At 46.2% G+C, this 27,108-nt stretch overlaps 2 long non-coding RNA genes across 5 annotated transcripts; one reads left to right on the plus strand and one right to left on the minus strand.

The window, feature by feature from the left end:
• Positions 1-301: 301 nt before the first annotated feature.
• Positions 302-3,717, minus strand: LOC120219688. Its single transcript, XR_005525362.1, has 2 exons — positions 2,485-3,717; positions 302-1,177 (listed from the first exon to the last, which is right to left on the minus strand). It is a non-coding gene; the product is annotated as an uncharacterized LOC120219688 (long non-coding RNA).
• Positions 3,718-5,307: 1,590 nt separating this feature from the next.
• On the plus strand, positions 5,308-25,416 carry LOC120219687. Of its 4 annotated transcripts, none has more exons than XR_005525360.1 (5): positions 5,308-5,532; positions 13,414-13,535; positions 24,020-24,473; positions 25,102-25,185; positions 25,338-25,416. It is a non-coding gene; the product is annotated as an uncharacterized LOC120219687 (long non-coding RNA). The 4 variants fall into 4 exon arrangements; XR_005525358.1 differs by having other exon boundaries at positions 5,309-5,532; positions 13,414-13,531; XR_005525361.1 differs by lacking the exon at positions 24,020-24,473 and having other exon boundaries at positions 5,311-5,532.
• The last annotated feature ends 1,692 nt before the right edge of the window (positions 25,417-27,108 follow it).

Below are 27,108 nucleotides of genomic sequence, written 5' to 3' on the forward strand. Positions count from 1 at the left end.
GTATTTGTTGAATGAATGAATGAATGAATATTAATTTGAGTTAAGTTGCTCAATTAAAATTTTCATTTTAGATAAATCTAGAATGATAGGCAAAATACAGACCACTTTAAACTTGAAATAGCTAACTGGTTTCCATTCAGCTTAAGTATTAATACATAGAAAGATATTCATTATAATTTGCTTAGGATAAATTTCCTTTGAACTTCATTTCTTACTTGTCCAGATCAGAGAAATATATGCCTTTTTAGCTAAACCCTATTATCCTGATTATCTAAATAACTGTCACATCACCAACAAAGACTTAAAGGGTATCATTTTAATTACTTTCAGACAAGAAAAGGGCATTTGACATAGAGTAGACATCCATTTAACATTTGTTGAAAGGAGGAATTAATTAACTGATATATAAATTAGTGGTCTGGAAAAGCATTAAATGGAAACTGACTTTTTCCTGAAGGATAGCCCCCATATGCTGGGCTCACTGGCATAACTGCTACAATGTGAAAGCTTGGTACAATGATTTGGGATATTGCATATTCCAAGCACTCTGGTGCTTGGTAGTTGCTTAATAGACTCTTGGTTGTCTGTGGCTACCTAGCAAATAAGCCCTAATATTTTGAAACTACTACAGTTATGCATTATCACTCATAATTCTGTGGATGGACTCGATGGATCTGCTGGCCTTGATCTCATCAGTCAGTGGCTGGGCTGCAGTGTCCAAGATTGCTTCCTTCACATGTCTGGTGCCTTGGCACAGATGGCTGGAGAGCTGGTACCTCTCTCTCTCTCCAGGTGGCCTCTTTACACTCCAGTGGCCGATGCCCAGACCTACAGTGTCCGAGAAGCAGGACGCAGAGGCACCACTTCTGCCACGTTCCATCATGCCGGGCGGCCCGGATTCAAAGCAAGGGAAAACAAACTCCGCTTTTCAATGGGAGGGCACAACAAAGAGCGTGTAACCGTCTCAGTCCACCTTACCTGCTTACATTCCAGAAATCCCAGCAACCCTCAGATGAGGGTAGTATTCATCCATTCCAAAGAAGAGGGAACTCTCACAGCTTCTATGTGACGACACTTGGGTTTGAAGCCATGGTTGCGTGTTTCCGGTCTTTTTTATTGCCTCTCCAGCAAGATAACGGTAAGGATCTACTCGGTCTCGCTTGTCCCATTCTTGGACCTGAAAGCCATGTTATTTAAAGAATTTTCCATCAGAGCCTTGGATTGCTTTTTGGCTCCAAATACTGTCCCTTCAGGGTTTGCCATCATTGTTGTCCACACAAAAACACCCATTCCTCATGCAGCCTGGCCTTCCTTTCTTTCCACCGCCCAGTGAATGGTTCACCACTTGTGTTCTGGTCTTTGAATAAGACTGTGCTCACCCAAGTTAACTTGCCCTAATAATACAACGGCTTTCTCTGCTGATGTGTCCTCTGAGAATGTAAAATAGTGTAATAACGGCCTGGCAATCATAATCCTCTCATACCCCGAAGTCCTGAAGATACTTCATATTTTCTTCTAGAAATTTTATTCTATTGTATTTAGCTTATTTTTTTTAAGTTTATTTATTTTGAGAGAGAGGGAGCATGAGCAGGAGAGGGGCAAAGAGAGGAAGAGAGAATCCCAAGCAGGCTCTGTGCTGTCAGTGCTGAGCCTGACACAGGGCTCTATCCCACGAACCATGAGATCATGACCTGAGCCAAAATCAAGAGTCAGACACAACCAACTGACCCACCCAGGTGCCCCACTTCATACTTACATTTTGAGCTTATTTTTATATTTTTCCTTAAATAGGGACCTAATTTATCTTTTTCCATTTGGTGAACCAACTTTTCCTACAAAATGTTTAAGTAACCCAAACTCCCATGGGCCTGTTTCTGGTTCTATTCTGTTCCGCGAGCCATGGGTATGTTTCCATACTGGTACCATATTGTTTTTCCTATGGCTGGGTGATGTGTCTGCTAGTTAGTAGAGTGAGTCTGTCTCCTCTTTGCTTTTCTTTTTCATAACTGTTTTTTTAATTTTTTTAAATTTATTTTTATTAAAAAATTCTTTAACATTAATTCATGTTTGAGAGTTAGAGAGAGACAGAGCACAAGTAGGGGAGGGCAGAGAGAGAGACACACACAGAATCCCAAGCAGGCTCCAGGCACAGAGCCTGATGTGGGACTCAAACTCATGAACCGTGATATCATGACCTGAGCTGAAGTCAGATGCTTAACCAACTGAGCCAACCAGGCACCACTTCATGACTGTCTTAATCAGATGTCAGGGAAGTACAGCCCCTGGGCCAAACTCTGCTCACCAACTATTTGTAATTAAAAATTTATTGCAACACAACTATGCCCATTTGCTTACATACTGCCAATGGCTGCTTTTGAGCCCTGACAACAGTAGAGTTGAATAGTTGCATCCAGCCACCAAAGCTTAAAATGGTTAGTATTTGTTACAGAAAAAGTTTGCTGACTCCTGATCTTAGTTACTCACAGACTGGAATTCTTCCCCTCGAAGTTCAGCAATATCGTGGCAATGTTCCCAGCTCCAAGTTCTTGATTACAAGCATCAGAAACTGGTCTATCTAATTTAATGCAGAAATGAATCTACTGAAGAAGAAAGGCATCAGAATTCACCAGAGCTCTTGGGAGAAAAGCCCAGAGAAACAAGCTCAAAATCTGGGCACTAACCAAGGAAGAGCAGGTGGCAGCAGGACAGACAGACAGGAGGGAGCAGCTGTTGGGACACCAACATGGAGGCGGCCACAGTGAAAAGTCCTCTGAACCCTCCCCACATCACTGCATCGCTCAGGAGTCAGAGCCCTGAGAAGGAGAATTTCATGTCTGAGCTCGGATCACATACTCATGTGCTAACTTCCGAAGAGCCAGAAGGGGTGTCTGGTCCTTCTATGACTTCCACAGAGGGGGTCCTGCCTTCAACCCAGACTCACTCAGTGGAAGGTTCATTCCAAATATGAGCAGAGCAGGATCTCCCCAATAGTGGCAGTGACTTTGCTTGAAACTGCATTAAATCAGGGAAAAATTGTTATCTTTAAATACTGCGGATGATTTACCTCGCTATTAATTCAGCTCTTTCTTTATGCCCTTTGCTACAGAGTTTTAAGTTTTCTTTTGTAATGATCTTGTGAATGTTTGTCTCTTAAGTCCTTGATATTTTGCAGGTTTGTTGTTTTTGTTTTGGTATTTTATTGCCTATGATCTTCTTGATTTTATTATTGCTGATATTGAGGGATGCTATTGATTTTTGTATGTTAGTATTATAATATTGAACTTTCTTATTATTTCTAAAAGTCTGTTGTTTTTAGTCTTCTTATAAATGATCACAATGCTTGCAATTGCAATGATTTCATCTCTTTTCACCCAATCATTATATTTCTTAGCATTCTTTCCTGTCTTATTACATGTCCTGAACTTTCAGTGTTATGTAGAACATTACGATAGTATGTATCTTGTATTGTTCCGGATCTTAAAGAGAATGCTTTTCAAGTTTTTCCAAGTAAAAAGATAAATACTTTTCTATTCCATTAAGGAAGTTTCTTTTTCTTTCTAGTTTTCTACTAACTTAAATAGTAAATAAGATGTTTTTTGTGCATCTCTTGAAATGTTCCTAAGTATTCCTTCTTTAACTTGTTAGTATATGAAATTACATTAATAGTTTTTTTCTAATGTAAAATTTTTCTCCTTACCTTCCTAAAATTAACCATAATTTATCACAGTATATTATAATTTTTAATCACTGAATTCAGTGAGCTAATACACATTAGGATGCTTGAATCTGTATTCAGAAGTGAGACTGGACTGTAATCTACTTTTAGTGTACTTTTTTTATCAAATAATTTTGATATTAGAGTTACATTGGCTTCATAAAAGGAGATGGCAATCTTATCCTTCCTAAAGAAAAGAAATAATAAATCTAAGGTTAAAAATCAGTAAGATGGAGAATTTTTAAAAGTAAAAACGATTACCAAGATTACAATTTGTTCTTTTAAAGAGACCACCAGTTGCACACACTCCCCAGTCTGCCCCCTAGGGCTCCATGTTACCCCCGGCTCTCCAGGCAGTTATTAACAGCAGCTCCTTTCACCCACATTATCCTCGGGATGAACCTGCCAGGATGGACAAGGGTTTGATGCTGTGCATGAGCTGAATCACAGGGCAAACTCACCTGCTCTGTCTGGGTTTCAGGTTTCTCGCTGGCAGCATGGAAATCATAACATTCACCTCACTGGGAAGCTGGGAGAGCACGCGAAATACAGCAAGTAAACTCTTACCGTCTACACAACAGTAAGGTGACTCCAGCACCAGCGATCGCCATCCCCCGCAATCCACAAAGTAGAGCGAGGATCCCAGCACCCAGACTCAACCCAACAGAATCCCAAAGTCATCTTGACTAGAGGCAGGGAATGATATGTGAGGCCACACCACCACGAAGTGACAGAAAAGATACATGCGGGGCTCTGCCCCAGTTCCTGGCACAGGCCTCCCGAAACCCTTGTAATGTCATGGCTGATAGGAGTGTCTTTTATTTGTATGAGGTGATCCCAGGGGGGCTCCCTTCACCACAAAGACCAAGCCCAGATTAGGAGCTTAAAATTTCACCACCCTCCCCCGCCATTCTCTTGAGAAGCTAAAGGGGCTGAAAATGGAGTTAATGACTGATCATACCCTAAAGTAAGGGGCTCATAGGGCTCCCAGGTCAGTGAACATATCCACACCAGGGAGGGTGACACCCCAACTCCAGAAGCTCCTGTGTTGGGGCCTCCCAGACCTCACCCCATGCGTCTCTTTATCTGGCTATTCATCTGCACTCTTTAGTCGTGTCCTTTAATAAACGGGTAAATGTGTTTCTCTGAGTTCTAAGAGCTCCTCTAGCAAATGCTTGACCCAGAGGAGGGCGAGCATGTGAGCACGAGATGTGTAGTCAAGTTGGACAGAAGTCGCGAGGACCCTGGGGACCCACTCCTCACGACTCACAAATGAAATGGGGTACGGGGGCCGGACTCCTGGGACTGAGCCCTGAACTGGCAGGATCTAAGGCTCCCTCAGGGACAGAGTGTGGGGCTGAATGAGATTGTGGGACACGCAGCTGCGCGTTGCAGAGAACTGGGGCCAGAATATGTGGGCATGCGCACAGGCAGGCGAGAACTGGCGGCAGGTGGTCGGGGAGAGGTGCGCACGTGCATAGGCAAATAGGCGTTGACGGCGGTCGGGAAGAATGCGCATGCGCAGAGACAGGCGGGGCGCCGGCAGCGGCAGGCGGTCAGGCAGCGGCGCGCGTGCGCACAGGCCGGCGGGGGGGCCGAGGGCTGCAGGTCAGGGGGCGGCGCCCACGTGCGCGGGCGGCGGGAGCCACGCTCCGCCTGGGGCGTCGTCGCTGGGACGCTGCGGGCCTCCTGACGGAACGCAAGCGGTTCTTCCAGGAGCACAGCCCTCAGTTGGCCAAATAGCAAGCGTCCCGGGTGTGTCAGGGAAACTGCCGGAAGCGGCACCGGGCCGCACTGTGCGGACAGGACGCGGGCAGGTGAGGCCAAGCCGGCGGCCCCGGCGCGCGGCTGGGCGGGCGCGGGAGCTGCGGGCGCGGCGGCGGCCTGGAGGGCACGTGACGCCGGCGACCGGGCCGGGAAGGGAGGTCCCGTGGCTCGCATCCCGGTTTCCGGTCTCAGATGCCAACCTGCAGCCGGCCCCGGCTGGGGGGTCAGGCTTGGGGGGGGGGGGCTCTGTCGGCCGCACCCGTTTTCGCCGCGCTTCCCCTGCTGCGGGCCGCGAGCAGCGTCCGGGCCGGCCTGGAGGTGTCTCCGCTCTCACCCGGCCTTGCTGCGCTTCTTCTCGGAAAGGTCACCCGTGCAGGACGGGAGGGGTGTCCTGGCGGGACACACACGGCGTTGCTCACAAGTGTGCGCGGACCGCGGGGTCGCGGGAGGGCCGCAGCCGGGCTGCGGCGCGTGTGCCCCCGGCCCGAGTGCTGGCCCCGGCTTGTTCGGAGGCGTGTAGCATTCCCGGCACCGCCCTCGGCACCGCGGACCCTGCCGCCTCCCCCCCCCGTCATCCCTCCTGCCCGGCAGGGCTCACCCCAGAGGTCAGCGCCGCCCTGAACTTGGCCTCCACTCTCCTCTGTCACCTGCCGCCTTCCCTTCTCACTTGGTCTCTGTGGTTTCAGCGTCCTTACCCAAGTGCCTTTCACAACACCCGTGACTCCTCTCCCCTAGCTGATCCGTCCGTGTCCCTCCTTAGACCGGAGCCTCCTTGGGGACAAGGACTTGGTCTAAGTCCTTCTGTACCCCCGCCACACGATACAGTATCCAGCCCATAATAGGTACTCAATGATTTTTGGAAGAGTACACGAATAAACATATAAGATCAGTCACCCTGCCAAGCCCTGGGATCCGCCCTCAAATGGCATGGATAGTGCAAATCCCCAGGCACTATGCCTTCGGCGCCATTTTTATCCACTGGGAATTAGAACCCAAACTAGGATCATACAACTACCTGCGGTTTTCTAAGTGCACCATTTTATTTACAGCTTCCAAGACCTTGTTCATGGGTCCTCTCTGCCTGCTGAAGCCCTCCTCATCCCTTAAAACACCTCGATGTCCCTTCTTTCAGAACACTTTCAGCCTGACTTTTCTCTTCCACCTTGGTGGGCTCTTGCTCCGTTACGTATTTCTACCACCAAGCTTTGACATTGCTTACATCTTTCTCCCCAGTAGGATTGAAAGCCCCACGGTGGGGAGATGTGTCTCTGGATTTTTACATTTCCAGTGACCAGGGCTATACCTGGCAGTAAGACGTTGTTCAATAAATGTTTGTTGATTGACTAAATGTTCATACACTTAAAGACCTTTAAGGCTTTCAGACTGAGGAAGTTAACCCATCCAGAGCAGGAATCCCAGACGTGGTGTTCTCTGTGAACAGCCTGTCTGTGTGAAAACCTCCAGCAACTAGCACACCAGGCTACCCTACAGAATGTACACCTCCCTGGGGCAGTTCTGTGGGCTGTTGACTGTGAATCCCCAGATCCTAGATCAGTGCCTAGCACAAAGTAGGTGTTCAGTTAATACTTGGTAATGTTTTAATGAAAATCTGAACGTTTTTGACATTGAACCAAAGCCTATCTCCTTGTAATTTCCATCCTTTGATCCCAGAACACGAATGTATCTTCCTCACGTGGCAGGTTCCACGTTTTCCAGAGAGATCTTTCTGTCCCACCTTGAACTTCCTCTTCCCCAAGCTCACGAGCCTCAGTCCTCAACTCTTCCAAACCTGTCCCCAGACCTTTGCCGTCTCCAGCATATCCTTATTGTCCACATGCTTCTGATACCAAAACAAGATTTAAGAAGAGCTGTGAAAAACAGAAGGACAACAAAACCAAAACGCACCTCCCTGGGCTCAGAGTTCACAAATGAAGACACCCGAGTTAAAGTTTTCATCAGGGCAAGACCTGCTCCGGGTCCACAGCCGGGCAGTGGTAGACGTACCTCAGCCTCCAGGTTAACCTTCTTACTCTATTTGATTTCTTATTCTGATGCTGAACTGAAAATCCCCTATTAGATTTGCATGCTCTGGCTCCGTACCAAAGCCCATTTTCTCTACAGATGATGAAATTATTGTAGAAAGAAAGGGAAGTTTCCTGCTTCTTCTACAAACAATAATTTATAGTCATCAATTACCAGATTCTTGGTACCCTTTTAGAAAGAGAGTTAATAAATGTTTATGACTGTTGAAAGAGTTGTAGCAAATCCTCTTAGTAAGTTCTTATATGGACTCTTTGTAGGATACTTACATTTTTTTCAGGTCAAGTGTTAACCAAATCAGGGGCACCTGGCTGGCTCAGTTGGTAGAGTGTGCAACTCTTGATCTAGAGGTCATGAGTTCAAGCACCATGTTGGCCATAGAGAGTACTTAAACAAATAAAATCTTTAAAAGAAAAAAAAAAGGCTTAACCAAGTCAGTGTAAATCGTAAGATGGAGGCCAGCCAGCTGAACCACGAGAGTCTGGGTCACACTTCATTTCTTTTATCCCCTCTGCAGCCAAATGTAGAGGAAAGTCAAATAAAACCTTTTTTCAGAACAATTAGAGATCATGCGTTTCCACCCTACTTACCACTTCCTCTCTTCACCAGATGTCTTAAGAAAGAATAAACAAATTCAAGCAGAAACTCAGTTTTTTAGTACAGACATATATATATTTCAAAAGCATAAGCAATTACATTTTCCTTGCATAAGGAGTTCAGTCCTAACATGGGCAGAATAAAGTAGGTTAAAAGGGGACTGTGAGAGTTACTTTGCATTTAGTTCAATATCTACTTGTAGGTCAGTTTGCAGATAATCCAGTTGAATCAATGCTGGTTTCGAACCCAGTTTCCTAAAAGGGATCTGCTTCTTTGTAACTGGGAACTTTGGAATGTGGACAATAAACACATAACTTTTATTTTCATGTTAATTACAAACATTTGTCAACCATCTGCACAGATTATTTTGGAGAGACTCTTTGTGAACGTGCCCCTCAGAGAGTGGTCATTTAAACTGGGAACAGGCCCGGTGCAGCCCAGGGTCAGAACCGCACCAGAGTATTTCCAGAAATCTCTAGACTTTCTCCTGGGAACATGGCCAACTACAATAGGCCTTTCCTTCCTGTAAACATCCCCACCTTTGATACCCCCACCAATCTCACCAGGTTTCCTGGGCGAGGCCAAGCATCGGCAGCAGTGTCTGGGCCTGGAGTTCCACCCTTGACCTGCGGGGGAGTGGGGGGAAGGCACAAACCCTCCAGGTGAGCAACTCCCCACATCCGGTTCCTTTACCTTCAAATGTTTTTAAAGTTTTACAGCTCACATGTCACCTCACAGAGGTGGGGAAGGGAAAGCGGCCCTGCCTCTGGGAGCCGCCTGGCCCTGACCGCTAGTGAGCGCACAGCACAGTTTCACAGAACATCCGCACACCAGGCCTGGGCTTGTCTGAACACAGACAAAGACAGGAACGTGTCCAAGCCACAGCAGAGTCAAAATGTTTTGCATCCTAGCTGAAGTGACTGGCCATTGTCTCTGGGGCAGGGAAAGCTTTAGATTCTGCTTATCCCTATCCCTGTGCTCCACCCACGCATAGACTTGCCCCCTCTTGAGAATGGCCTCCAACCCGGCAGAACCCCACATCTCAAGATGTGAGATCTCAAGATCTCAACAAGCCAAACTCCTCCCCAGAAAGTCCTTTCAACTCCATTCTTGCTGGCGTGTTGCAGTGTGCTGGCTCCCTGATACACTGGGTAACAGCCCTGCTTGCTCAGGGGCCGGCCCATGCCTGGTGATCTTTGACTTACCGATGTGGGTGTTATTGCATAACCTGGCTGCTAGTTCCCTTCCCTGAAAAGGTCATTCCCAGTCCGACCTGAGGCAAGGACAGAAACTGAGATATTCTTTAGAAACGTTGCCAGGGACTGATTTTATTGAATCTAAACATAGGGCATCGGGCTTGCCTTTTGTATACCAGTTATTTAACTTGTATTTTTCTAGTCACCGTAAGACTGTCTTACAAATGATCGGCATTCAGTTTTAAAAAAAGAAACAGTCAGTTCTTCATCACCAGTTGTTTGAGAGGTGCCTTTTTCTGATACCTTTCTTTTTCAACACAGTTCTCATGTTAATCTTCTGAAAATTCGTAAGTCTCCTTAAAGATATACCATTTCTCAATCATCTTTAACATTGCAATCTCCTCTGTTTTCCAGTTGGAGAGGAAACTAACATAGTTTGAACACCTATCAAATGTTAGTAATTAAGGAAATTTAAATACACAACATACTCAGGAAAGAATTTTTATTTTATTCTATTTTTTAAATTTTATTTATTTTTAAGTAATCTCTACACCCAATGTGGGGCGTGAACTCACAACCCCAAGATTAAGAGTTGCCTGCTCCACCGATTGAGCCAGCCAGGCACCACCACCCCCAGAAAGAGTTTTAAATAAATATTATCATCCTAATTCCAAAACCTATTCCCCAATGTTTTATGGGTGAGTTTTTTTAGACATCAAGGAACATATGTATGGAATGTTATTGAGACGAGAAAAAAGCAGGACAGGCTTCCTAATTAATTTTTTAGTTGCCATCTAGTAGAACAAAACTGATCATTACAGTGTTTGAATATTAGAGGGCAGTAGCATCGGTATCGAGGTAAAGGTGCTGTACCAGATCTTTACTGGGATGTGTTCTTCACTCCCATCACCAGGTACTGACCGAGTTGGCACCATTCTCACCGTGCAGTGGCCACATTGGTGCCACCGCACCTTCTTTCCATTATAAGCGTTGTCATCCTTGGCTACAGAAGTAGCCCATCAGGGGCATCTGGGGGGCTCAGTTGGTTAAGCATCCGACTTTGGCTCAGGTCATGATCTCCTGGTTCGTGGGTTTGAGCCCCGCGTCGGGCTCTGTGCTGACAGCTCAGAGTCTGGAGCCTGCTTCAGATTCTGTGTCTCCCTCTCTCTCTGACCCTCCCCTGCTCACGCTGTCTCTCTCTCTCAGAAATAAATAAAAACATTAAAAAAAAAAAAGAAGTAGCGAATCAGAACTCCTCACCCCTCTGGGGTCAAAGGCGACTCCGGAGGTGTGCTTGTGGGCCATGTAGAATAAATCCGTTTTCCCCAGAATTGTTCTAACTATAGGTAGCAGGGAAGTAGCCCTTTTTCCTTTGTCATGAGTCATTAGGACATGGTATAGACTGCCAGTAAGTTGCACCCCAGGTGCCTGGAGGGTGTCTCTCTGATATTAGAAACAGGTCAATCCAGACTGTGGGGCTGCTAGAGATAAAAGAGCAAGGGAGAAACCCTCAACACAGTAGGATTCCCTTGGACCAAGTCTCCCCTGAGTCTCCCCCAGTGCCTGCACCCTCCCTTCCCCCACCTAGAGTTTGGTTTCATTCCTAATTCCCAAATTCCTGTTTTAGCTTAAGGTTGATTGATTTCCTTTTCTGTCACTTGCCACCCAAAAGCCGTGGCTCGTGCAAATTCTCAGTGAGCCTTGGGTGTGGTAGAGGAGCAAGGGCGGGAGAAGGGACGGTGCGGCTGTCACCCCGTGACCACTCCTCCCTGTCTGTCCGAGCTTCACGCGCTTTGTTTGCAGACTGGGGTTAGAAACAGTCCACTCCTGAGAGTCCCACTGCGAGCTTTGGAAGGGCGGGGATACGTCTTACCTCCCTTCGTGTGTCCCCAGCACTTAACCAATTGTCACAGACTGGGCCCTTCATAAATATTTATTGAATGAAACAACAAATGAAAGCTTAGATCCGGAGCATAAATGCCAGAGCACTAACGCTCCTACGATAACGGATGGAGAGGGAGAGCACATGGGAGGTGCTCACCTTTCTCTTTTGTGGGAAGACAGAGAAGAATCTGTCTATACCTGGATCTGCTCATCACTTGTTGCTACTAGACACTGTCTGACTCACTGTTTCCCCGCGGGCACAGTGCCCAGGAAAGGGCGACTGGGAGAGCCGCGGCTGCAGAGCCCGCTGGAGGGAGGGAGGCCCCAGGCTGCCAGGAGACTCCGGTGACTACCCACCGCCCCGCAGCAGGCAGGGGGCCCCCAGAGGGCGGAGGCCGGGAGTGATGACTGGGGAGGGACCTCCTCAGAAGGAAAGAGAGAGGAAGAAAACTAAGAGGACACCATGATTTCCAGGCCTTTGCTCTGTGCTCACCCAGGTCCTGGCCCCTGCACACTTGTGTCCCTCAAGGGCTCCTGTAGGGGAGGAGGAGAGTGTTCCTCCACCCTCTCAGGTTCCCCGGCTGGACCTGGAAAGAAAACCGACAAGGACAGATTAACGGGGGCACATTGTACAAATTCATTTAATAGAAGTTTTGCATGACCTACGAACTTTCATAGGGAGATGACTGGCAACTTTAGGCCAGGTTTGCTGGCCGGTGGACAGGGTGGGCAAGTGGGACCGGACGAAGGGGATGAGGGGCGGGCTGGAGGAGCTCTAGCAGGGCCTGCCTGTTGGGATTGTTTTCTCTCGCTGGGAAGAGAGGCTGCTCCTTCCCTCCTCGCATAGGAAGTGCCCCTCTCACTGGAGGGTCTCCTGACCCGCATTGGAGAGAAGGGTCAGGGGAGGTCAGAGAGACTGGCCCCCCTCTGCAATCTTCTCACACTGCTCCCTCATCTTGCAAGATGGTGTGTCCTGAACCCCATCACTTGAAAACCAGAGCTTGATTTGGCCAATGTCCTCATGGGGAAAGCCAGTTCTTTGACCTTTTTATATTTTTGCTTTCTTCACTTACTGAATAGCAGTAAGAAGCTTACTGTATAGTGAGAAGCTCCTAACTTTATCGGTTTGTTCAAGTCTTGTTTTCTCAACATTCCTTTATCCTTTATGCAGCATTTGTACGTGTTTTCACCATGAAAGTCAACAGGGGGATCTAGACTGTCATATTGCCAGCATCACTGTCTGGTAATTCTACTTGATTGTTCTCGCAGAGTTTCACTGATGCATTTCAAAACTGATCTCTTTATTTAGTATTCTCTCTCTTTATTATCACAGAAATTTTCAGTGTTTTAGTCTACCTGGTCTTTCTCTCATATTTCATCATTAATTTGTCTAAGGTTTCCCAGACTTCTTAAAACTTTCCAGCGTTTAAAGCAAATACACTCAGGAGTATATGCAATTTTTATAAAAAAACAATCAGCAAATAGGGGCACTTGGATGGCTCAGTCAGTGTCTAACTTGAGCTCAGGCCGTAATCTCATGGTTTATAAATTTGAGCCTCACATCAGGCTCACTGCTGTCAGCACAGAGCTCACTTCAGATCTTCTGTCCTGCCTCTCTGCCCCTTCCGCCCCACCCCCCGTCTCTCTCTCAAAAATAAATAAACATTAAATATAATAATAATAAAAATGTTTAAATAAAATAATCAGTCAAGCAAAGTACTTAAGAGCATGAGTTCGGGACGCCAACCTTCTGGCTTCAAGTACTCTTTACCACTTAGCTGTGTGCCTGGTATCCTGCACTTCCTCATGTATAAAAACGGGGTAAGAATACTGGTACCCTCCTTGCTGGGGATGGAGTTAGTCAATATGTGTAACATTCTTAGAACATGGCCTGCCACCAATAAGAGCTATATTGGGTTTATTTCATTACAATTATAATTCCGACCAAATTATTAAGATTATTATTGCTACCTGGCAGCTGTCAGTGACAATATTTATAAATCAGTAACTTTTTTTTTGCATAATCCTAGTGGCTTGAGCCTCACTGGCTGCAGAAAGCTCCTAGGAAGCGTAGGGAGGCTAGTACTTAGGTGTTTTAGCTAGTATTTTAGGTGAAGAGAGAAGTGACACTGACCCACCTGCTGAGCCGGACGCAATAGCAGGGGTTTTCTGTGAATTATCTCATTTCTTCTCTCTAACATCACTTTGACACAGGAACTCTTATTATCTTCACATCCCGGCTGAAGAAACTGAAGTTCTGAGAAACTAAGGGGCTCCCTGAGGCCTGCAGACAAGGGAAGGTCAGATGGAGAATCAGGCGTTGGACGACACAGTGAGTATGTTTAACGGGGCAGATGCACAGCCTCACGTCTCTGGGGTCAGCACGTGCTCGTGTCCCCTGCATTCATGGGAGTGGTTCCACATTGCTGTAGTCTTTGGCAGTTGGATGGGACATAAGACACTCCTTTGTCAAATAAGTCCTCCTGGGGCGCCTGCATGGCTCAGTCACTTAAATGTCCGACTCTTCACTTTAGCTCAGGTCATGATCTCATGGTTCATGAGTTTGAGCCCTGCATTGAACTCTGTGCTAAAACCACAGAATCTGCTTGGATTCTCTCTCTCCCTCCCTCCCTCTCTCCCCCTTCCTTCCTTGTGCTCTGTCAAAATAAATAAATGAACGTGTAAAAAAAAGCCGTTTCCTATATATATATATAGGAATTTATAGATATATTTATTTATATAAATTCCTATATATATTATGTAAATAAATATATCTATAAATTCCTATATCTATTTATATATCTATAAATTCCTATATCTATATCTATATCTATATCTATATCTATATCTATATCTATATCTATATCTATATCTATATCTATATCTATCCTCCTCATTCTCATTTCACCAAAGAGGAAACTAGGGTTGTATGTCTGTGGCTTTGGTTCCACAATTAGAAGTGGCAGAAATGAGGCCAGAAGGCCATCTCCTCTGACACTTAATGACAGTGTCGTTCATTACGCCTGTCTTAATCCTCACATCAGAATTTTTTCATTGGTGTTTTATAAATACAGTATCTGCTTTATTTGATATGGGGAAAATACAAGTTATTTTCTTAACATAGAAACCCAGCAAGTTAAAATGTTTATTAGATACTTTGTTACCATTACATATATGGTTTACAACAAGCAACAAAACAAGACCATACAAAACAAGGCAATTTGAACAAAAGTACCTTCGGAGAAGTAACCAGTGTCTAACTCTGTTAGATTATAATGCCACTGTCCTTAGAGGCAGAGCACCTTTCTAATATGCTAGAGGGTCACGTAAGCCATCTGGTTAGTAAGAAACAACATTTTAAGCCTCAGTAAAACTTCCTTCTTCCACGGAAGCCTACTCACCTGTGAACAGACAGAACAAACTACAGTATAAATTAACACCAAGGCCACCCTGAATGAGGCCGTGAGTCATAGCCTCCTCGGGGGCTCACCTCACCAGCCCCTGAGTTCCAGGAGCCCAGCAAGGCCAGCACTCGTTGACAAGAGTGAAGAAGACCCAGAGGCTCTCAAGCAACTTTGATTCTGACATGTTGCCTCTGAGACCAGGTGACTTGTGTGTCATAGCTACCTGAGCACTTACGTCTTCCCTTACCCCAGCCCGCGGGGGACCCCACGTTCCACAAGGAAGGGAACTTGACGTTCTCACCTCTGTGTCCCCAGCACCGGGCACCATCCTAATGCAGAGTGGGTGGGCATTACCTGTCTTTGGAATGTTGTAACAGACGAACGAAGGCATCAGTGAGTTCATGGATGTTGCTGTGGCTGAGACTGTGTCCAGCCAGGATGGTTCAGACGTGGCATCTTCCTCTGGCGGTCACAGACAAGTCCACCTGCAAACACCAGAAGAGGTCTGTTCATCTCAAACTCAATATAAATCAGTAAAAAGATGTGGCTGATAAAAATTATGATAAAACTTGAGATTGAGTTAACAGGAGTACGGTGCTCAAAGGGAGAAAGTTAATAGGGCATTCTTCTCTGTGACAGTCACTTCCAAATATTCCACATGCCGTCCATGCTTACTTCACAGGGGAGGGATCTTTCTTTTCCCCTTTGTTCTGTCTCTCTTTTCTTCTACTGGCCTGGAGCTGTGTTTGGTTCTCTCTTTCTAGCTCCTTTAAGTGTAAGATTGTGTTGTTTACTTGAGATTTTTCTTATTTTTTGAGGCCGTCCTGTATCATTATAAACTTCCCTCCTAGAACCACTTTTGCTGCATTGCAGAGATTTTGGACTATTGTGTTTTCATTTTCATTTGTTCACATGTATTTTTTAATTTCTTCTTTGATTTCTTGGTTGACCCATTCATTCTTTAGTAGTGTGCTGTTTACTCTGCATGTATTTGTGGATTTCCAGATTTTTCTCGTGGTTGACTTCAGATTTCATAGCGTTGTGGTCAGAAAAGGTGCGTGGTCTGACTTCAGTCTTTTTGAATTATTGAGACTTGGTTTATAGCCTAAAATGCAATCTCTTCTGGAGAATGTCCCGTGTGCATTTGAAGAAAACGTGTATTCCATTGTTTGGGGATAGGAATGTTCTGAATATATGTTAGGTCCATCTGGTCCAGTGTGTCATTCAAAGCCACTATTTCCTTGCCAATTTTCTGTCTGGATGACGTATCTATTGATGTAAATAAGGCATGAAAGTCTCCTACTATTATTGTATTACTGTCAGTTTCTTCCTTTATGTTTGTTAATATTTGCTTTATGTATTTAGATGATTTCATGTAGGGTGCATAGATATTTACCATTGTTACATCCTCTTGTTGGGTTGTTCCCTTTATCATCATGTAGTGACTTTCATTGTCTCTTGTCAAGTCTTTGCTTTAAAGCCTATTTTGACCAATATAGTATTGCTAATCCAGCTTTAAAAAAATTATAATATAACCTCAGGATTGAGTTAACAGGAATATAGGGCTCAAAGGAAGGAAAGTTGATAGAGGATTCTTCACTGCTGTGGCCACTTCCCAGACATTCCAAATGCGATGCTCAATTCATAGGGAAATCTCTTTCTGTCCCAGATAGACCCTCACCCTTTTGTTCTGCCTCATCCACCCGCAAAAGTCCTTCCCATTCTGCCTTCCACCTCTGCATTGTCGTCCTCGGAATTCTCTCCTGTTCCGCAATATCAGTCCCCACACCACCAACTTAATTCTCTTTCCCCCAAGCCCCTGTTAATGATGTTGTGGTGCTTATCTTTTCTACCTAATTTTTCATTATTTATTGTATGTCTTATTTATCAAAAGAACATAGACTGCAAAGCACTGATCAAAGACAAGTGATTTGTAGTATTTTTGTTGTACGTGCTCCCATGTGCATTTTGTAGGATTCGATTATGATCTTCTAAAGGCCAGCGAGAGACCTTTGAAATTTCATTTCTTTCTTTTTAAATTACACACCACACCAAGCTAGCTGTTCTGGTGTTCTGGGAAAAGAACAGAAGTTACTTGTCCTACCAGTGAGTCAGACATCTACAAGCCCCAGCAAGAGGAAGCGGGTGCAGTGTCCGGGAGCGAGCGCACACATTCTCCCGAGCCAGGAGCTGGGTTTTGAAACCTCTCTTAGTATGTAGATCTAGAGATATATTTCCATGTACATAACTCCAATACAAGTTAAGCAACTAAGGATGTAAACAGGTAGTTCCCAGAAAGTGAAATACAAATGCCTAATAAAATTACCAAAGTAGTGCCGTCTCAGATAATAAAAAGGCAAATGCAAATGAACAAAACAAGACTCCATCACTTGCCTATCACTTTGGCAGAAGATGAAGAGGTAAAGTTCAGTGTCAGCAAGAGTGAGAATGTAGATTTTAAAGTGCACGTCACAATCCTGATCAGAATTTTTAAAACACATATGCCCTGGCTGAATACTCTTATTGCTAAGAATACACTCTTCAAAATCACTTTTTCCATATTGCCAGGATCCTGACTGAGGATGCTCACAGTGCCATAAATTTAAGTTCAGAGAAATCAGAGATAACCTAGGTATCTGTCAAAATAATTAATTTTAAATAAACTACACCCATGCTCTGAAGCCACATGGTCATCACAAAGAAGGAAGCATATCTCTCTGTGTAGCTATGGAAACATCACAATATATTGTCCAGTTAAAAAAGCAAGTTGTGAAACAGTAACTGCAGTGTAATTCTTTTCTTATGGAAAAATGACATATGTTCCATGTTTCTGCATTCATATAATTGCACATACAAATCCCTGCATACCTGTGTGTGCAAAAACAAACATACAAATACAAATTGAAGTCCAAAAAGAAAAACACCTAACACCTGTGGTTACCCCTCAGGAGGTCAAACAGGAAAGACTTTTACAGACTTATGTGTATTGTTTAAATTGTGTTTCAACTTTGATGTGATACCTATGACTCCTTTTGGAATAGAAAATAAACCCAGTAAAAGTAGAGGAGGCTTTTAAAGATTGTTATAAAATGTTTGAATCTTAAATGAAGCAGTGATCACACTTCAGAGACTTCATGCACGAATAATCTCTTTATTTTAAGAGTCTGTAGAACTTTAGGCTCACACGATCACTCAAATGTATTTGTGTCAGTTACAGAAAACTAAAACCCCTTGTGGTCGCCCAGAACTGTCCTTCCGTGTGGTAGATGAGGTGAAAGGAACTAAATTAAGAAAAAGAAATTTCTCTGAGACTTCGCTTTTAAAACATTGGCAAGCCAAGTGTAGGGCTCTCGGAAACCCTTCACCGAGCATTAATTGATGAGAGGGGCCCCGAATTCAAATGCCATAGGACAGGCAAGTGACCAAGCAGGAAACATCGATGAGGCCACCTGGGAAAAGGTCAGACCGAGGGATGTTTGGAGTGTGCGTGGTCCCCAGCTAGCTGGGGCGGTGGACCGGACGTTACTGCATCTGTTGACATTTCAAGAGGAATCAGACATGAGAATTTTTCATTGCAGTAACCCCAGGTTTTACATTTTAGCGACTAATTATTTAAAACCTTAAGTGTTGTATTGGTAAACTGCAAAAGCCAAAGAAAACACCTCTCCGACTGGGCTTGGCCCGCAGTCTCCCACTTGCCGTGCTTGGGCTTCACGGTCCTCGCGGGGTGGAGGGGACTCATTCCAACACGTCCTTTGTGACCCACATAGGCTCCCTCTTCTTTCATGAGCCCTTCGGCTGTGGTGTTCTAGAACATCAGAATTCAAAGATAGTTTAGAAATATCTCATTTTTTATCGTAGTAAAATATATATATAACATAGTGATGTGCACAGCACAGCGGCATTCATTGCTTTGACAGGGTTGTACAGCCGCCACCACTAGCTATTTCCAAAAATGTTCTATTGCCCCAACAGAGATCCTGTACTCATTGAACAATAACTCCTCGTCCTGCACCCCCTGGTAACCTCCAGCCTGTCTTCTGTCCGGGTGCCCTTGTCTCAGCGAGGTACTCAACTAACTGGAATCACATAGTATTTATTTGTCTTTTACGTCTGGCATATTTCACCTCACATGTATCCAGAGTCCATCCATGTTTCGGAACTTCATTCCTTTTTCCGGCTGAAGAATATGCCATAGAGTGTGGTGTATTGGGGTTGTGTTTTGAAGTAGGCTCCTTGCCCAACCCAAGATCGAGAGCGCATGTCCTACCAACGGAGCCGGCCAGGCACCCTGTCTGTTGTAAGAAACACATATTGGTCTTCATTTTCTTTTTCAGCAGGACAGCATCTAAAACTCTCAGAATTTCCGAAGTAGGTGTCTTTTGTCATGTTAATGAGGTGGTTTTTGGAAACCCCTCAGTCACTAGAGCAAGATAACTGGTTGCTAAGGGGAACCAGGAACCGGCCACGTGATTCAAGGAAGAGGAGCCTGGAGTCCCAGCCCCTGACCACCAGGGAGGAGAGAGGGGCTGTAGGTAAAAAACAAGGCCCCACAAGCAATGATTACATCAACCGCGCCTATGTAATGAAGCCTCCATAAACACCCAGAAAGGAAAGGGTTTCAGAGAGCATCCGAGTTGGTAAACACTGTGGAGATCTGGGGGACAGTGGTGCCCTGGAGTGGGCGGAACCCCGTGCCCTGCCCCCATTCCTTTCTCACGTATCTCTTCTGTCTGGCTGTTCCTGAGTTCTGTCCTGTTACAGTAAGCCAGTGCTCCAGTGACCAGAGGGGTTTCCTGAGTTCACTGAGCCACCCTAGGAAGTTAATCAAACCCAAGGACAGGCCTTGGGAACCTCTGATTTACAGCCAGTCAGAAGCACCGGGGTGACCGGCAGCCGGCCCCTGAAGTGTGTTGGGGGTGGGGGAACTGAACCCTTCAGACCTGTGCCATCTGATGCCCTCCCGAGGGAGGTGGTGTCAGAGGTAAATTAAATTGTGGCACACACAGCTGGTGCCTGAGCATTGCTTGTTGGTGTCGGGAGTTGAGTGTCGGACATTTTCCGTGTGGATACCGCCATCGGTTTATCTGTTCCTTTGCTGAGAGACACTTGTTTCCACTTTTCAGTGCTGTGAAAAATGCTGTGAATATTGGCTTTAAAATATCTGAGTCCATTTTTCATTCCTTTGAGCATATAGCTAAAAGTAAAGTTGTTGGGTAATAGGCTAGTCCTGTGTTTGACCCTTTGAGGAACTGCCAACCTGTTTTCCACCCATCTGCACCATTTTGATTTTGACCAGCAACGCATGTAAATCCCTTATTTTTACAATGATGAAATCAAGGGTAAAACTGGTTAGATAGCCAGCAAGTCAGCTGCAGGGCTGAGATCGGAAGCAAATACCCTGAGTCCCAGTACAGTCCTCTTTCCAAGGTGAACTCCAATGAGATACAAGTCATATGAGCAGGCACATGGCAGCAATGTCTGCACAAAGACTGGGCCATTGGAAAGAGACTCCTTAATACATTTGGAGAAAAGAATTGGAATACGTTCTGGATTTTGCTCTTCATCATAGAATTTTATTCTTTTCTTCCTCAGGTCTAAGCTCTAAGAGAAGATTAAATCATGCTTATCTTTCACCTAATGCCCAACTGTAGAATAGTCATAGACACATTTTTTACCATTATTATACTTACAGTTCTAAAATAAGGGCTTAAAAATATTACATTAAAAGCAAAAATTTTAGTTTTAGAAAAATTGGCAAATTAACAAAAGTGGAAAGAAAAAAAAAGATTACGTAGAGAACTCTCAGAAAAATAACTATTCACCCCTGAGTGCTTTCTGTTTGGTTCATATGGTGGAAATGTAGAATCTTCAAGTTTAAGAAAATTATTACAAATTGGGGGTGCCAAGCTTAAAAGCTAGAACAGGAAAAATAGCCATTCACACCCAAAAACCACAGGTGAGCCCTACTACCAACTCAGCAGCCCTCAGAGTCTTATGACACCCCTTTCGGTGGTCTGTTATTTCTTACATGTCATATGGAAAAGTTTCATGTATCCAATATAAGAGCCTCAAAAGTTTGGGCACAGCTTATACTCTTCTGTGCCTTCCTCCATGCTGCCATTACAGTGGTGCTCCGCAAAGAACTTGTGGAAGCTTCCTGCCAACTTCACATCACCTTCGAAGCTAACACCCCTTGAGTCTCAGATCAGGAGTAACCATTCCATGTAAGAAGTTAGCAGTAATCACAGGCCATTTAAATGTCATCCGAATCTTTGCCTAACTTGAAGAATACTGAGTGGAATCCAGCACGTAACCATAATAGTGCTTCATCTGCTTGGCCCCATTCATCTCCCTGGGCATCTCCAGCCCACAGGTTACTCAAAGCCCTGGTCTCAAAATCATCGCCAAAAATTCTGTGAACTTCGTCCCTGTAGTTCTTGGTTTTGCTTTTCTTTCTCCCTCCTTGGATTTTTAGTGCTTCTTCATTCCAGTAAATAAACTACAGCCCTTTGCGTCATCTTGGCATCCATTCTTGCTTCTTTGGCTGAGCTCTCCTGGGTCACTGATTCTGTATAACGAAGGCTCAGCATGGGGCTGGCACACTCAGCCTCTCTCCTGGAAGGGGACGAAGGAGTTAGGCATGGGGGGTAAGGGCAGGGAGAAATCACAAATGCCTGTAATGTATTCCCTTTTATTACATGATGAAATTCTCATATCTCATGTATTACTTATTTGGGATGGTCTACATGAAAGGTCTTTGGAAAAATTATGTGGTCACTTGTAAAGGCAAAAAAATGAATGTTCTTTGAGAAAGAAGGCCACTGCCAACCCACCGTCCCCTCTTCAGGATGTCACCTTGAGGACACAGCAGACCGGGTAAAAGTGGTCTGAACTCGTGATCTCACAGAGCAGAGTCTTGGGGCTCCTGAAAGTGTAAACACTCTGAGTAGCTCACAGTCTCTCTCGGGTATGATGAGACCATCACAGGGTATGTCCTCTCATCTCTCCTGCCTCTCTTCTACTTTCTGTATAATTTTATGTGAAAATGTCTCCAGACTCTGTAGTCACTTGTAGCTTAAGCCCATGCTATCCCTGATAATGCTTACCCAATACTGAAATCATATTCTTTTCCTCTTCTATGTTGGTACAGAGGGGGCTTTTGTTGGAATCTTTCTGTATAATTTCCCCAACATTGCAATGATCCTCCAAAAAGCAGTTTCATCTCTTCAGCTATAGTTCTTACTTCCTGTCTGCTGTCACTGCAGGTGGTACCCAAAGTGCACTTCTCCTAGGTGAGTGTGGGATTCGGTAAGGCCCAGCACTGCCCAGACGGAGCACCACTCACCATGGAGACGCCAACACATGATCCTCAAAACTTGGTTCCGCTGTGGCTCACTCTGCCCACATTCTGGAAGGAGGCTGCCCTCAGGGACTCAGAGATGATGGACGGGCGTTGAGACCACGTTCCAAGAGTGCGTGTGACCATTCCAGGGTGTGGGATGTGGAACTACCACCCACCCAGTTGTTCAAGCCACAAACCTAGGGGTCAGCCTTAATCTCTCTTCCCATCAGCTGCCACATTCAGCTGACTCCACACCCAATCCACATCCCAGACCCATTTGCCGTTTCCATTGTCACCATTTATGTGTAAGTTCAAGACATCACACAGCCTCCGGATGGGATTTCTCGTTTCATTTTTAAAATTTCATAGTTTATTGTCAAGTTGGTTTCCATGTAACACCCAGTGCTCATCCCCACAAGTGCCCTCCTCCATGCCCATCACCCCTCTCCCTCCCACACCCATCAGTCCTCAGTTTGTTCTCAGCATTCAAGATTCTCTCATGGTTTGTCTCCCTCCCTCTTCCCAACTATTTTTCCCCTTCTCCTCCCCCATGTTCCTCCGTTAAGTTCTTCCTAATCCTCCTATACATGCAAACATATGGTAACTGTCTTTCTCTGCCTGACTTGCTTCGCTCAGCATAACACCCTCAGGTTCCATCCATGTTGCTACACATAGCCAGGTTTCATTCTTTCTCATTGCCACGTAGTATTCCATGGTATAGATAAACCACATCTTCTTGATGCATTTGTCCGTTGATGGACATTTAGGCTCTTTCCATGTTCTGGCTATTGTTGAGAGTGCTGCTATGAACACTGGGGTACATGTGCCCCTATGCATCAGCACTCCTGTACAGGATTCCCTGTTTCTACTCTCATTGCTCTATAGCAGCTAGTATATTTTTTTTAATTTCTGTAGTTTTAAATTTTAAAAAAGTTTATTTTTAAAATGTTTTATTTATTTCTAGGAGAGAGAGAGACAGCGTGAGCAGGGGAGGGTCAGAGAGAGAGAGAGTCACAGACTGAAACAGGCTCCAGGCTCCGAGCTGGCAGTCAGCACAGAGCCCGACGTGGGGCCTGAACCCACGAACCGCAAGATCATGACCTAAGCGAAAGTCGGACGCTTAACCGACTAAGCCACCCAGGCGCCCCAATGTTTATTTTTGAGAGAGAGCAGGGGAGGGGCAGAGAGAGGGAGACACAGAATCCAAAGCAGGCTCCAGGCTCTGAGCTGTCAGCACAGAGCCAGATGCGGGGCTTGAACCCATGAACTGTGAGATCATGACCTGAGCCGAAGTTGGACAATTAACCAACAGGCGCCCCTGGTGTAGTCTTTCCTGAAAACATACATCATAACATGTCACTTTGCCAATTCTGAAATGGCTCTCCATCATATCTAAATTAAACCCCACCCCTCGTCTTGTGCTTCTCTGCCCTCACTCACCGAGCTCCGGCCACAGTGGGTTCCTCTCCACTCTCCCAACTCACCAGGTGTGGTTGAAATGTACTTCCCCTGGTTTTTTCACAGGGCTCCTTTTAGGGCCTCAGCCTGACCCTTACCTTCTTAGAGAAGGCTCCCCGGACTCCCAGTCCTAAAGTAACAGCAGCTTGTTCCTCATCACACTGCTGTCTCCTCAGCACAGCGCCTCCTTCTAGTGGGTCCAAGTGTGTGCGTGCACATGCGCGCCTTGAGTTGTTCAAACCTTCACAGAGCGGATGAAAGCTAAGCCCCATTCCTCCATTCTCGGTGGGAGACAGGAAATACTGAGCAGGGGTCAAGACTGTCAGAAGTTTATAGGGCGCCTGGGTGGCTCAGTCAGTGAGGTGTCTGACTCTGGGTTTCCGCTCAGGTCATGATCTCACGGGTTGTGGGCTCCGGCCCCACATCGGGTCTGCTCTCACAGCTCAGAGCCTGCTTGGGATTCTCTCTCGCTCGCTCGCTCGCTTTCTGTCTCTCCTTTTCTCAAAATAAATAAGTAAACATTAAGTAAAAACTGTAAGAACTTTATTTCAGGTTTTTTAAATTTCCTCATCTTATCTATTTTATCTTTTGTCAATTTCTTCATCATGCTTAGTGTTGAAACTCTTGCCCTGGAAAGTGCTTATGATCCTCACAGCTGGCAGCAGCAGCCTGGGGACTCGCGACCGTGTCCGCATGCAGGCCTGAGGAAGGAAGGGCACCGAAGAGCAGGGAGGCGGCAGCGATGTTAACGAGAAGAGGAAAGTGAGCGGAGTCCCTGTGGCCTCATCCAGAGAAGAGCCCATGAACAAGCTGAGACGAACCGGTGGAACAGCCCCGGGGGCGTTCCCGTGCCCACCACCTGAGGCCTCTGACCTCGGATCTCCCCCTCCTCCCGTCCTCATGACAGGACATGGTCCTCCCCGGAATACACACCGAACACTCACCACCGCCTCCTCTCCCCCAGACGAGTGTGTGGATTCAGACAGCGCCCCACTCCCTTCTGAAGAAGTCACTCCTTCTAAACTGTTGTATGCCCAGAACTTTCTTGTTTGGGGAGCAAAACCCAGGTGTGCAGGAGTTGATGGCTCTCTGCTGTTGGATCTTCACCTTTACTTGAGTTTTGCTTCTTGTATTCTTACTTTTGCTCTTGTCTTGATGCAAAATTCCTGCAGAGCGCTGAATGTAAAATAGATACCCAGTAGACCTTTTGAATTAATTGTACTCTGGGGCAAGAAACATGAAGGAAAAATGAAAAACAGGGAGGAAGAAGGTGTGAGTAGAGTAGGGGCTCCAGAACACAGGGGAAGAAAGCAGAGGCAGAGAAGAGGGAGGAGCCCCCGAGAACCCACTCGCCCTGTGAAGACTTAATCACCGTGCGTAAGCACATGCTGTCAGTCTGCTAACAGGAAGTTGACAGAAATGGCCACAGACCAACTCATACTCTTTTGTTCAGTCCTCCCACTGCCTTATTAGCTGCTCCCTCACGGTCTCAAAGCCTGGAAAATTCAGATTTGTTCCTCATGCAAATACTGAATTATCAACAGAATGGTTTATACATAGCTAGAAGGCAGTTACCTGCTCACATCTAATCAGATGAGCATTCTTTTATTACCTCTTTTTCTTTGAATGAGTAAAAATTGTGGGATGTAAGGAATTGCAGTGATAAGACATGAAATCTCTGTGTCTTTTGTACAGATGTAACAAGCAGCCTCTGCCATTCCTATCTGGAAACAGTGCACCTTGCAACCACTCACTGGGGTCTGTCATTTTAGGAGGCAGGTAGGTCTGTGCTATTTGCTGCTATTTCCAGCACCTGGCACCATGCCTGGTACATGACCTGTGTTCAGTAAATTTTTGGAATTGAATGATTGAATGATTGAATGAATGAATGAATGAATGAATGATGGTCCAAATCTCTGCTTCATCCTTAGGTGACCTGAAGTCTAAGACACAGGCGTGTGGAAAATACAGAATGTTAGGGGGAAAATAAATCACTGAGGGAGAAAAGTACCAGAGTTTGCCCTGTTTATGTCCACACCAACTTCATTGCACAAATACACATCGGATGCCTTCTGGATGACAGGAAGGGCGCTACACTCACAGATACAGATAGGAGGACAGACGCTCATTCCAGTGTGTCCTTGTCCGTATCACATCGTGGCATCCACCACGCTGTGTGTCAGAGACTAGACTCTGCCTACGCGTCTGTCCTGCCACGAGACTGCCACGTCCGTCAGGACACTGTCCGCCACACTGTAAGCACTCAGCATTGACAGAGGATCCAGTGGAGATTATAGCCTTCCGGGGCAAAGGCGTATGCAACTGGATAGAGCCAGGGCCCTTAGACGGGAGAAGAAAAGCTGAGCCGTGCTGACCTGGCGGAAAAGGAGGGCGCTGGAGATGTGGCGTAGCTCTCAGAGTTGGAGAGTCCTGACGGGGGCTCAGCCTCCAGGAATAATGACCCTGCAACACGAGTCCAGTGAGAAGCCGTGTCCCCTGCAGCTTCCCACCGGTGCCACGCCTGCATCAGAAACTGGGCCGAAAGTCCCCTGCCCCCCAGGGAAGGGGTGTGGCTGTGAGGGCTGTCAGCAAAACCGCTGCTGTGCTGGAATCCGCAGAGCTGGGTGCTCTGTGGCAGCCTGGCACCTCTGTCCACTCACACTGGGACTGAGGCTTCATGTGCACGAGTCGGGCTGGCAGAGCCTCTGGCACATCCTGGAGCCCAGCTGCAAAGGACGCTGGGGATTTGAGATCGAAATGCAGGCAAGCTATTCAAAAGATGGTGAATGGCCATAAGTACGACCAGTGTCCGCTGTGTTACAGCGACACGGGAGCTGAACCAGAAACCTGAGTCCACAGACAGCCTTTGGTTCCCATGGGTCCTCCCTCCCTGCAGGAGAGAAACACCGAGCATATGCATGAGCGTAATGACAGTAGCACTAGAGGCAACAGAGACACATATAACAGGTGGGGTCTCCAAGAAACGCTTTTCTGAGATGAGCAGAGAGCTAAATGACATGAGGGGGCGACAAGCAGGAGGGCTCTGATGTGGGAACCGATTTGGCATTTCTAAAATAAAAGGAGGCTGGGGCTGAGCAAGTGAAGGAGGAGAGCGCAGGGGACGGGGCGGAAGAGCAGCCGGGGGCCATGCTGTGTAGGGCCATGACTTGGGGCTCTGGAAAGTGCCGGGCAGGGGAATACTCTGGCTGCTTGGGAAGTGGGTGGAAGGAGGGTGACCAAGCTGATCAGAGTATGAGCAGGGAGATCTGAGCCCCAAAACCTGCCTGGGTGTCTGGGGAGAAGAGAGAGGAAGGGAATCTCGAGAGGTGACTGAAAACTGACCAGGAGAGGAGGTCAGAGGCATCCTGGTGCAGGGAAGAGCAAGAGCTAAGACGCACAGCACAGAAGGCCCCGGAACTTTGAGGAGTCCGGTGAGGTGGCAGAGAGGGATCCAGACGTGAGGCTGGGAAAGCGGGGGACAGCGAGATCGCCAAGGGCTCCTGTGCTGTTGTTTTAACTTTTCACATCACCAGGGTCAAATGGTGCAGTGGGGGGTTGGGGGGGGACAGAACTAGATCTCCCCAGGGAGGGCGGACCTCCTCTAGGACTCTGCAGGAGGACAGGAAGGACACTCCCTTGCCCTTCCTCAGCCCCCTCACTCTAGAGGAAACTGTGGGGCTACCCACAGTCCTGTGCAGTTAC

The sequence above is a fragment of the Hyaena hyaena genome, unplaced genomic scaffold (assembly GCF_003009895.1).
Source record: "Hyaena hyaena isolate Hyena2069 unplaced genomic scaffold, ASM300989v1 scaffold_638, whole genome shotgun sequence".
Classification (NCBI taxonomy): domain Eukaryota; kingdom Metazoa; phylum Chordata; class Mammalia; order Carnivora; family Hyaenidae; genus Hyaena; species Hyaena hyaena.